Source organism: Sinohyriopsis cumingii, chromosome 2, assembly GCF_028554795.1.
Source record: "Sinohyriopsis cumingii isolate HCF-2022 chromosome 2, ASM2855479v2, whole genome shotgun sequence".
NCBI lineage: Eukaryota > Metazoa > Mollusca > Bivalvia > Unionida > Unionidae > Sinohyriopsis > Sinohyriopsis cumingii.
In genome coordinates this window covers 112858822-112870560 of record NC_142962.1, presented here as the reverse complement: position 1 = coordinate 112870560, position 11739 = coordinate 112858822, and positions in this window count along the sequence as shown.

The following is an 11739-nucleotide window of genomic DNA, read 5'->3' as shown; positions in this document are numbered from 1 at the left end:
AATGGCTAGATGCCGTATAACATTAAAATATGAATATATAATGGCTAGATGCCTTATGACATTAAACTATGAATGTGTAATGGCTAGATGCATTATAACATTAAAATATGAATATGTAATGACTAGATGCCTTATAACATTAAAATATCAATATGTAATGCCTTATAACATTAAAATATGAATATGTAATGACTAGATGCCTTATAACATTAAACTATGAATGTGTAATGGCTAGATGCATTATAACATTAAAATATGAATATGTAATGACTAGATGCCTTATAACATTAAAATATCAATATGTAATGCCTTATAACATTAAAATATGAATATGTAATGACTAGATGCCGTATAACATTAAAATATGTATATGTAATGGCTAGATGCCTTATAACATTAAAATATGTATATGTAATGGCTAGATGCATTATAACATTAAGATATGAATATGTAATGGCTAGATTCCTTATAACATTAAAATATGAATATGTAATGCCTTATAACATTGAAATATGAATATGTAATGACTAGAGGCCTTATAACATTAAAATATCAATATGTAATGCCTTATAACATTAAAATATGAATATGTAATGGCTAGATGCCTTATAACATTAAAATATGTATATGTAATGGCTAGATGCCTTATAACATTAAAATATGAATATGTAATGGCTAGATGCATTATAACATTAAAATATGAATATGTAATGGCTAGATGCATTATAACATTAAAATATGAATATGTAATGGATAGATGCCGTATAACATTAAAATATGAATATGTAATGGCTAGATGCCTTATAACATTAAACTAGGAATGTGTAATGGCTAGATGCATTATAACATTAAAATATGAATATGTAATGACTAGATGCCTTATAACATTAAAATATCAATATGTAATGCCTTATAACATTAAAATATGAATGTGTAATGGCTAGATGCCTTATAACATTAAAATATGTATATGTAATGGCTAGATGCCTTATAACATTAAAATATGAATATGTAATGGCTAGATGCCTTATAACATTAAAATATGTATATGTAATGGCTAGATGCCTTATAACATTAAGATATGAATATGTAATGGCTAGATGCCTTATAACATTAAGATATGAATATGTAATGACTAGATGCCTTATAACATTAAGATATGAATATGTAATGGCTAGATGCATTATAACATTAAACTATGAATATGTAATGACTAGATGCCGTATAACATTAAACTATGAATATGTAATGGCTAGATGCCTTATAACATTAAAATATGAATATATAATGACTAGATGCCTTATAACATTAGGATATGAATATGTAATGACTTATATCATTAAAATATGAATATGTAATGGCTAGATGCCTTATAACATTAAAATATGAATATGTAATGACCAGATGCCGTATAACATTAAAATATCAATATGTAATGCCTTATAACATTAAACTATGAATATGTAATGGCTAGATGCCTTATAGCATTAAACTATGAATATGTAATGACTAGATGCCTTATAACATTAGGATATGAATATGTAATGGCTAGATGCCCAATAACATTAAAATATGAATATGTAATGACTAGATGCCTTATAACATTAAAATATGAATATGTAATGACTAGATGCCTTATAACATTAAAATATGAATATGTCATGACTAGATGCCTTATAACATTAGGATATGAATATGTAATGACTTATAACATTAAAATATGAATATGTAATGGCTAGATGCCTTATAACATTAAAATATGAATATGTAATGACTAGATGCCTTATAACATTAAAATATGTATATGTAATGGCTAGATGCCTTATAACATTAAAATATGTATATGTAATGGCTAGATGCATTATAACATTAAGATATGAATATGTAATGGCTAGATTCCTTATAACATTAAAATATGAATATGTAATGCCTTATAACATTGAAATATGAATATGTAATGACTAGAGGCCTTATAACATTAAAATATCAATATGTAATGCCTTATAACATTAAAATATGAATATGTAATGGCTAGATGCCTTATAACATTAAAATATGTATATGTAATGGCTAGATGCCTTATAACATTAAAATATGAATATGTAATGGCTAGATGCATTATAACATTAAAATATGAATATGTAATGGCTAGATGCATTATAACATTAAAATATGAATATGTAATGGATAGATGCCGTATAACATTAAAATATGAATATGTAATGGCTAGATGCCTTATAACATTAAACTAGGAATGTGTAATGGCTAGATGCATTATAACATTAAAATATGAATATGTAATGACTAGATGCCTTATAACATTAAAATATCAATATGTAATGCCTTATAACATTAAAATATGAATGTGTAATGGCTAGATGCCTTATAACATTAAAATATGTATATGTAATGGCTAGATGCCTTATAACATTAAAATATGAATATGTAATGGCTAGATGCCTTATAACATTAAAATATGTATATGTAATGGCTAGATGCCTTATAACATTAAGATATGAATATGTAATGGCTAGATGCCTTATAACATTAAGATATGAATATGAAATGACTAGATGCCTTATAACATTAAGATATGAATATGTAATGGCTAGATGCATTATAACATTAAACTATGAATATGTAATGACTAGATGCCGTATAACATTAAACTATGAATATGTAATGGCTAGATGCCTTATAACATTAAAATATGAATATATAATGACTAGATGCCTTATAACATTAGGATATGAATATGTAATGACTTATATCATTAAAATATGAATATGTAATGGCTAGATGCCTTATAACATTAAAATATGAATATGTAATGACCAGATGCCGTATAACATTAAAATATCAATATGTAATGCCTTATAACATTAAACTATGAATATGTAATGGCTAGATGCCTTATAGCATTAAACTATGAATATGTAATGACTAGATGCCTTATAACATTAGGATATGAATATGTAATGGCTAGATGCCAAATAACATTAAAATATGAATATGTAATGACCAGATGCCGTATAACATTAAAATATGAATATGTAATGACTAGATGCCTTATAACATTAAAATATGAATATGTAATTACTAGATGCCTTATAACATTAAAATATGAATATGTCATGACTAGATGCCTTATAACATTAGGATATGAATATGTAATGACTTATAACATTAAAATATGAATATGTAATGGCTAGATGCCTTATAACATTAAAATATGAATATGTAATGGCTAGATGCCTTATAACATTAAAAATGTGCCTATACAAGGACGAGGAGCTGGACAACAAATATATATGGTTAAGACTCTAGGAACTAAGTAACAGAAAAGAGCGAAAACCATCAGGGTTTTGGAAATTCAACAACTAATTTATTTCCCTAGAATACAAAAGAACTTACGGCATTGTGAATTAAACCCCACATATTCCTAAAAGTTCTACCACAAGTGCAAATGTACAAAGTTCCAATTTAATTCCAGTAACATTCCAAATAAATTCCGATATTGAATATGTTGATGTGTCTGTAGTGTCGAAAGTGCTAATGTACCAATGGCCTGGAATGTGATGATGTGTTAACATTCTTTTTTTTTGAGGTATCACAATAATAAAATAAAAAATGTTCTTGTCTGAATTCACTATAGTTCCTTATATATATATATATATATATATATATATATATATATATATATATATATATATATAAACTAAATGGGTGCATATGCGATTAGTGTTAATGAACTTGAATCATGTATATCATCAGACATATCTATTAGGAACACAAACAACAGATCATGCAGGGAAACATATATGAAATCATTTAAGAACACTAACATTAGATCATGCAGGGAAGCACATATGAGATCATTAAGAACACGAACAGCGCATGCAGAGAGACATATGAGATCAGTGTACAGGAATTAAAAGTAACTGAAATCAACAAGCAAGCTAAAGAAGGAAAACCAATTAAAAGCTATAAACAATACAACTAAAATATAAGCACTACACATAAGACAGAGCTAAAGTAAAGTATTTAAGATATGCATCTGCACCATAAATCACACTGAATCTACCTAGAAGTTACAAGTAAATATGCCAGACACAACACCAAAAATTGCACCCGATTATGGGAGCATCAGCAACGTCTTTACATGTATTTACACACATGGCATTTACAAAATACGTTTCAGACCAGGTCTTCAAGAGGGATAGAAAATTAAAAAAAAAGAAGTGAGGTTGTTCGAAAATTTTTTAGGGAGAGACTCATCAATGTAAAAATTAGATGACGTAATATTTGTAGTAAACACGGACAGTTTCAATGGACGGAGAATCGATACAAAACGATCCTTACCGTATGCATACTATTTTAGTCTTCAACAGTCATGAAGAATTATTATCAGTTGCTTTGTTATTCTGTAAAAATATAATCCACCTGAAACAGCATTTGCAGTCACAGGCACTCATGTTTATTAGTAAAAACGAAAATGATTATTTGAGAATACCCACTAGCCGTCTACCATTTAATACAAAGTGACATCGTTCGTAATCTGCCCCCCCCCCCCCCGCTTTCAAGCTAATTATCTTAACCCAGAATTATGTTCCGCATATACTAGACATTCAAACATGTATAATGAAGTACTTTAATTAATAACCACTTTCACGCAAAGTTTTTGCTTTGAATAGTATCTTTACTTCTTTGGTCGATTTGACAGCTACGCTACCGGTGTGTTGTACGTTGAAATATGTTACACTGAATTCTCATTTGTTGTTATTGCTTGATCCGCTCTAGGTTAAACAATAACCACCAATCAGAAGTCAGTCTAGCATATTATCGTCGTGACAAACATGAAGTGTTAGCCGAGAAACAGAGACTTCGCGGGAAAGTCATTAGATATGTCAAGTACTTAAGAGGAGATGCTGTCAGTGTGTGCCGTTGCGCGAATCGTGCAAAATTTGTATGAATTCGAGCGCATGGAGAACAGTGAAATGGAGAACTCCCTCATTCGTTGAATGTCCCACATATGAAAATGCGCTCGGCGAAGTATAAAATTGCTATTTAACCGTTCTTGTCGAGACATCTGTTTTTCGGGTAGCAACTGTTCAACATCTGGGTTCTTCAAGCACGACTTAAATGGTTGTGAAACTAAATTTGATTAGATCAACGTGCACACGAATAAAACTTACCGCGTAGTTTGAACCATTCCTGAAGAAAGTTTTACACATGTGTGTTTACAATACGGGCTACCTAGGAAACCCCAAATAGTCATTACGATTTCGTCTGGCAAATACTTGCTGATGATAGTGATGCTGACAATAATTTTTAAAGTTATGAAGTGTATCAGGTTATTGGAGCTGGGAAAGTGTTAACGGAGACACTAGTGACTGATTTTAAAAGTGAGAGTTCATTTGCATTAACTTTAAAAATTCAGAAACTTTTTATGACGATCTTCGTGTGTTTGCAATGTACATTATATACTCTATTTACCTTTCTTGCAGACATGCTAAACGAAACACAATCAATTTAGAAGATGTCAAGCTACTTGTGAGGAAGAGTCCAAGACTAGTAGGTAAAATGTGATAAGAACCAGGTTTTGAAGAAATGAGGAAAAAAAGAGATGGAAGGTGTAATGTTAAGATCAAAGGCATGATGGCATGAGTCTGGTGAACAAAAAGTTCCAAATATTTTCTTCATCTTGAAAATAGCAATTATGCAAAGTAATATAAGAATTATGGATTATGGGATAATGGTGTTAGGTCAAAATTATATATAAAATCAATCTGATGATCTTAATAAAAAAAATTTCTACTAAAGCAAAAAAAAATAATTTGCAAACTCAGTGAAATTTTTACTCATGACAAAAAACTTTGATATCTTAAAAGAAGCTTGTGTGAAGGCAAGTTAATGTATGAGGAATGAAACTATCCCTGTTTCTGGTAAATTTATGGTCGAATTCTACAGATACCTTTTGAAAACTAACCCTGGTCCTGATGGATTTACAGTTTAATTCAGCAAATTGTTTTTGAAAACTAGCCTTGGTCCATCAAAGTTAAATTCTACAAATTCTGTTTGAAAGAACTAGGGAGTTTGCTCTTTTGGCCTATAAGCAATGGGTACAATATGCAATATTTGTTAGAATTTCAGTTTTGGGGAATCATTACGTGCATTTAAAAGAAGATAAAGACAAAAAAATTATTTTAAAAAACGGACTCTAATCTCACTGTTTAAAATAGGTTACAAGATTTGGCTTCTAGGGTCAAAAAGTCTTCCCTTTTGTCATTAAAGGCAACCAAAAGGGTTTTATGAAAGGGAGGTTTATTGGTGAAAATAAAAGAACTTTGTGTGACCTGATACCCGATCTTTAGGGAAAATAATCAATCTGGTCTCCTCATATTTTTAGACTTTGAAAAGGCTTTTGGTTTGGTTGAATGTAAAATTTTGGAAAATGATCTGAAATCATTAAATTTTCAGACGTGATCTTTCTCCATTTTAAAGCAGAGTTCCGTTTTTTTGCTGACAAGAAAAATTGGATTATAAATTTAGTCTGTTTTTTTATATCATCTCCAATCGAGTTTTTAAAAGACAGTCTGTTTGGTCCCATTCCGCAACGATTCTTGTAAAGTATTCATTCTGTATAATTTATACATGATTGGTCAAAGGTTTGTACTCATCCAATGAATCTTGCATCTCAAGGTTTTGAGAAAAAACAAGACACAAAATGTTTGGATAAAGGTTTGAAAAAATGTGTGAAAATGAGGATGGGTCAAGCAGAAAGTCGATGGAAATGTAGTTGTTCAGTTCATAAGAAAACTGAATGCCAGAGGACTGTCATTTTGTGATCTTTGCAATAAAGATCTGAATTACGCTAATCGTGGTGGTTAGAGTTTGGAGCAGCAGCCAGGACATCCAAAAGAAGCTGGAGAAAGAGAAATTTAGTGTCAGAAGCACAAATTACAGCCAATATAAAGAGGTGCTTGAAAGGCAAATTACAGCCAATACAAAGAGGTGCTTGAAAGGGAACAGAAAACTCTTTCTGAGAAAAAAAGAAAAGAATGAGCACAGCCAAGAATGTCAGTGGTGACAAAACGGAAAACAGATTAAATATTCACAAAGGCTGCAACAAGAGCGAGAGGGGCATATTAGTATCATCAGGTTGTGTTCATTGGGGAAAAGATAAGTGAATTTATGTGATTATTTGTATATAGTTGATATATTTGGGTGTTTTATTTATCAGATTTATTTTCTTGAAAGAGGAATGTGTAGTATATTTGTTGTAAAAATTGACAAATTATTGTGACTGAATTACTTTGTGAACACTGACATGCACATATAATAATTTCAGCAATAATATTGTTGGAGAACAGGTTGATTTGACAACGAACATTGTGAAATTCATCAAGTATTGTTGGAGAACAGGTTGATTTGACAACGAACATTGTGAAATTCATCAAGTATTGTTGGAGAACAGGTTGATTTGACAACGAACATTGTGAAATTCATCAAGTATTGTTGAAAGTTTACTTTTTTTTAGATGAACTTTCTTTGGAATGAAGTAAAAGTTTTGCAGTATATTATGATAGGTCCCATCAGGATCGGTTTTGCATGAGTGTACAAATGTATTTCAATCCAGGGGACACTGGTCACCATTAGTAGTATAGAAATGATTTCAAAAAGTTTGTTTTGTCAATTGAAGCACATAAGTGAATTAAATGATCAGCTAATGGTGAAGAAGGGAGAAACAAAGCTGAAAGGAAGGAAACCCAAAATCTACATCTTTAACTGTCACATAAGTTGAGGAAGAAAATAGCAGATCATAGTGGACGGAGTGGGTCAGATTCACCTTTCAGTCAGGGCTACTGTACAGATGAACTGCTGTATATACATACATATGGGCTATTGTACAAATAGGCTACTGTACAGATGAACTGCTGTTTATACATACATATGGTCTACTGTACAGATGGACTGCTGTATAAACATACATATGGGCTACTGTAGAAATAGACTACTGTACAGATGGATTGCTGTATATACATAGAGATGGGCTAATGTTGTACAGATGGACTGCTGTATATCCATACATATGGGCTACTGTACAAATAGCCTACTGTATAGATGGACTGCTGCACAGAAGAATCCTGGCTTTATTTCTACAGCAGTACCGGAAGCGGATCATGGATTATGCAAGTATATTTTTAAATCTTCATCACACCAGTTCATATAATCATAAGGACACTTTCTAGGCATGCTTTTCCCATGGAATCCAGCTCAAGTAAATCCATTTATGAAGATGCAGAATGTGGCTTGAAAACATTTATTTGTATTGTTTTAAAAATTGATTTCCACTGCATGCAGTAATCAATTTGCACAGGAAGCAGATGAAGATGCTCCAGAGGAGGTAACACACAGTCACATGTAACTTAATCACCTCATTTCAACATGAATTTCAAGCATTGATTTTGAAATGGGGGAGCCTTCTTAATCACGTAAATGATTGAGTATTAAAAATAAGCTTTCATTGTTTCCCAACTGATAGCATTGAGATGCTTTTATTTTTTCATTAAAAAGTGTGACATCAGCCTGAATGAAAGTAACATGATAATTTGGTCCTACGTTAAAACTATTCTGCTATCATGTCACGCATGAAACATTTAAATCAAAGCTGGCCTGTATCTTCAAACGATTCCATATTATTAATTCAGTACTGTAAACTATAAGTTACCTTTGCAAGATGAATTAATAACAAGTTTTAAGTTTACATCAAATCCTTCAATAATTGGAAGACATCATCTGAGTAGGGGCCCCGAGTGGCCGAGTGGTCTAATGCGCTGTGCGTTACGGATCACTGCCATCTCACCTCTGCCTGCGTGGGTTCGAGTGTCTCGGATTCAGCCAATGTGGGTATGTGAGAAAGCTTGCCAGTAGCTTCTCGTGGGTCAGTGGTTCTTTCCGGGGGTTTTCCCGGGTTCTTCCTCCACCATTAATACTGGCCGCCATGTATAGCCTATCTTGTGCTGAAAAATTGCGTTAAACTCTTCAACAACATCATCTAAGTAAGTTGAGCAAAACCACATGAACTTGGATACTGGATGGTAAATTCAGTGTAATCATGAACTTGGATACTGGATGGTAAATTCAGTGTAATCATGAACTTGGATACTGGATGGTAAATTCAGTGCTCTCATGAACTTGGATACTGGATGGTAAATTCAGTGCACTCATCTGATGCAAATCTAAGGTATCAAATTCATGAGGAGAAAATGAATCAAATTAAATCCACTAACACTTGACCTATTAAACCTTTTATAATGAAGGAGTTGCCTCTCCTTGCCGTTCCACTTAACACTTCGCACAGTAACACTTTTGTAATGACGGAGCTGCCTCACTTCACTAAATGCAAATGGCTCAAGTAAATAAAAGGTGTCAAAGACATGGGAAGTAATCATATTAATAACCCTAATGCTTCACACAGGAATGCTTTTGTACAGAGAACTGCTTGCAAAGGTTGCCATTTTGATTTGTGGATCTATTAGTAAATGACGGCATACACAGACAGGTAAACTACTAATTCAGACTGGTATCGTTGCTTGTCAATTGTTAAAATTTAAGGAGATTTAAGATTTACAGCTGATTTTCTATAACCAAATTGAATGTTTATTCACATAAGGTGATCAAAGCAATAACTTTTTTGTAGCTAATGAAGTTGATCTTTTTAATTTTGAAAGAAGGTATAAGAAAAAGCTAATGTCGGTCACTCTAAACGTAGGAATGACTCGAGTCTGAAACTGCATACTTAATGCATGCAATGAAAAAGAACAAAGTCAGATTCAATGGTTTATTTCATAAGCAGTGTAAAATTCTGCATTAAATAAAAAGAGAAGCGATTCATTCTGGATGACTGCAGTATATATTTGTATTTGTATGAAAGTTCAGAACTCAGATCCATAAAAGATAAGGAGAATCTGACAATTACTGCTTATACTTTTTTGGGTTTGAATTAGTGTTTAGATCTTAGCTTGTGTGATTGTGATGCTCTGATCTTAGCTTGTGTGATTGTGATGCTAGGATCTTGGCTTGTGTGATTGTGATGCTAGGATCTTAGCTTGTGTGATTGTTATGCTAGGATCTTAGCTTGTGTGATTGTTATGCTAGGATCTTAGCTTGTGTGATTGTGATGATACGATCTTAGCTTGTGTGATTGTTATGCTAGGATTTTGGCTTGTGTGATTGTTATGCTAGGATCTTAGCTTCTGTGATTGTTATGCTAGGATCTTAGCTTGTGTGATTGTTATGTTAGGATCTTGGCTTGTGTGATTGTTATGCTAGGATCTTGGCTTGTGTGATTGTAATGCTATCAGCTATTATATTAATATTTTCACAGATCCATTCTTGGCAATTGGTTGTTCCAAACAGTTTGATTCCTGATAGTCGTTGCCACATTTGGTAATATTAATCATCTTTAATGCCATTATGAATGCATTTAATTGTCTATAATGTCATTATGAAGACATTTATTTGTCTATAATGCCATTATGAAGGCATTTAATTGTCTATAATGCCATTATGAAGGCAATTTAATTGTCTATAATGCCATTATGAAGGCATTTAATTGTCTATAATGCCATTATGAATGCATTTAATTGTCTATACTGTCATTATGAAGGCATTTAATTGTCTATAATGTCATTATGAATGCATGTAATTGTCTATAATGCCATTATGAAGGCATTTGATTGTCTATAATGCCATTATGAAGGCATTTAGTTGTCTATAATGCCATTATGAAGGCATTTAATTGACTATAATGCCATTATGAATGCATTTAATTGTCTATAATGCCATTATGAAGGCATTTAGTTGTGTATAATGACATGAAGGCATTTAATTGTCTATGATGACATTATGAAGGCATTTAATTGACTATAATGCCATTATGAAGGCATTTAATTGTCTATAATGCCATTATGAATGCATTTAATTGTCTATAATGTCATTATGAAGGCATTTAGTTGTCTATAATGCCATTATGAAGGCATTTAGTTAACTATAATGACATGAAGGCATTTAATTGTCTATGATGACATTATGAAGGCATTTAATTGTCTATAATGCCATTATGAAGGCATTTAATTGTCTATAATGCCATTATGAAGGCATTCTTTGACTATAATGCCATTATGAATGCATTTTATTGTCTGTAATGCTATTATGAAGGCATTTAGTTGTCTATAATGACATGAAGGCATTTAATTGTCTATGATGACATTATGAATGCATTTAATTGTCTATAATGCCATTATGAAGGCATTTAATTGTGTATAATGCCATTATGAAGGCATTTAATTGACTATAATGTCATTATGAAGGCATTTAATTGTCTATAATGCCATTATGAAGGCATTTAATTGACTATAATGCCATTATGAATGCATGATCCCAGCAGTCATTAGATCCCTGCCTGCTGCTGGAACACATGTATGGGCATCTTTTATGGGTCAATAGTCTACTGCATTTTAAAAATAGAACTAATGTTTTAATACAGACTGGAACCGAAAGAGAAAATCATGTACTATAAGATAATAATATCAAAAATAATAATGATAATAATGATGATAATAATAATGTGGACTTAATACAGCACTGAATCTTTTACAATAGTAGATAATACAAAAAAATGTACAACGACAAGATTGAAAAAACAAACACCATGAAATTACAAAACAAACACAT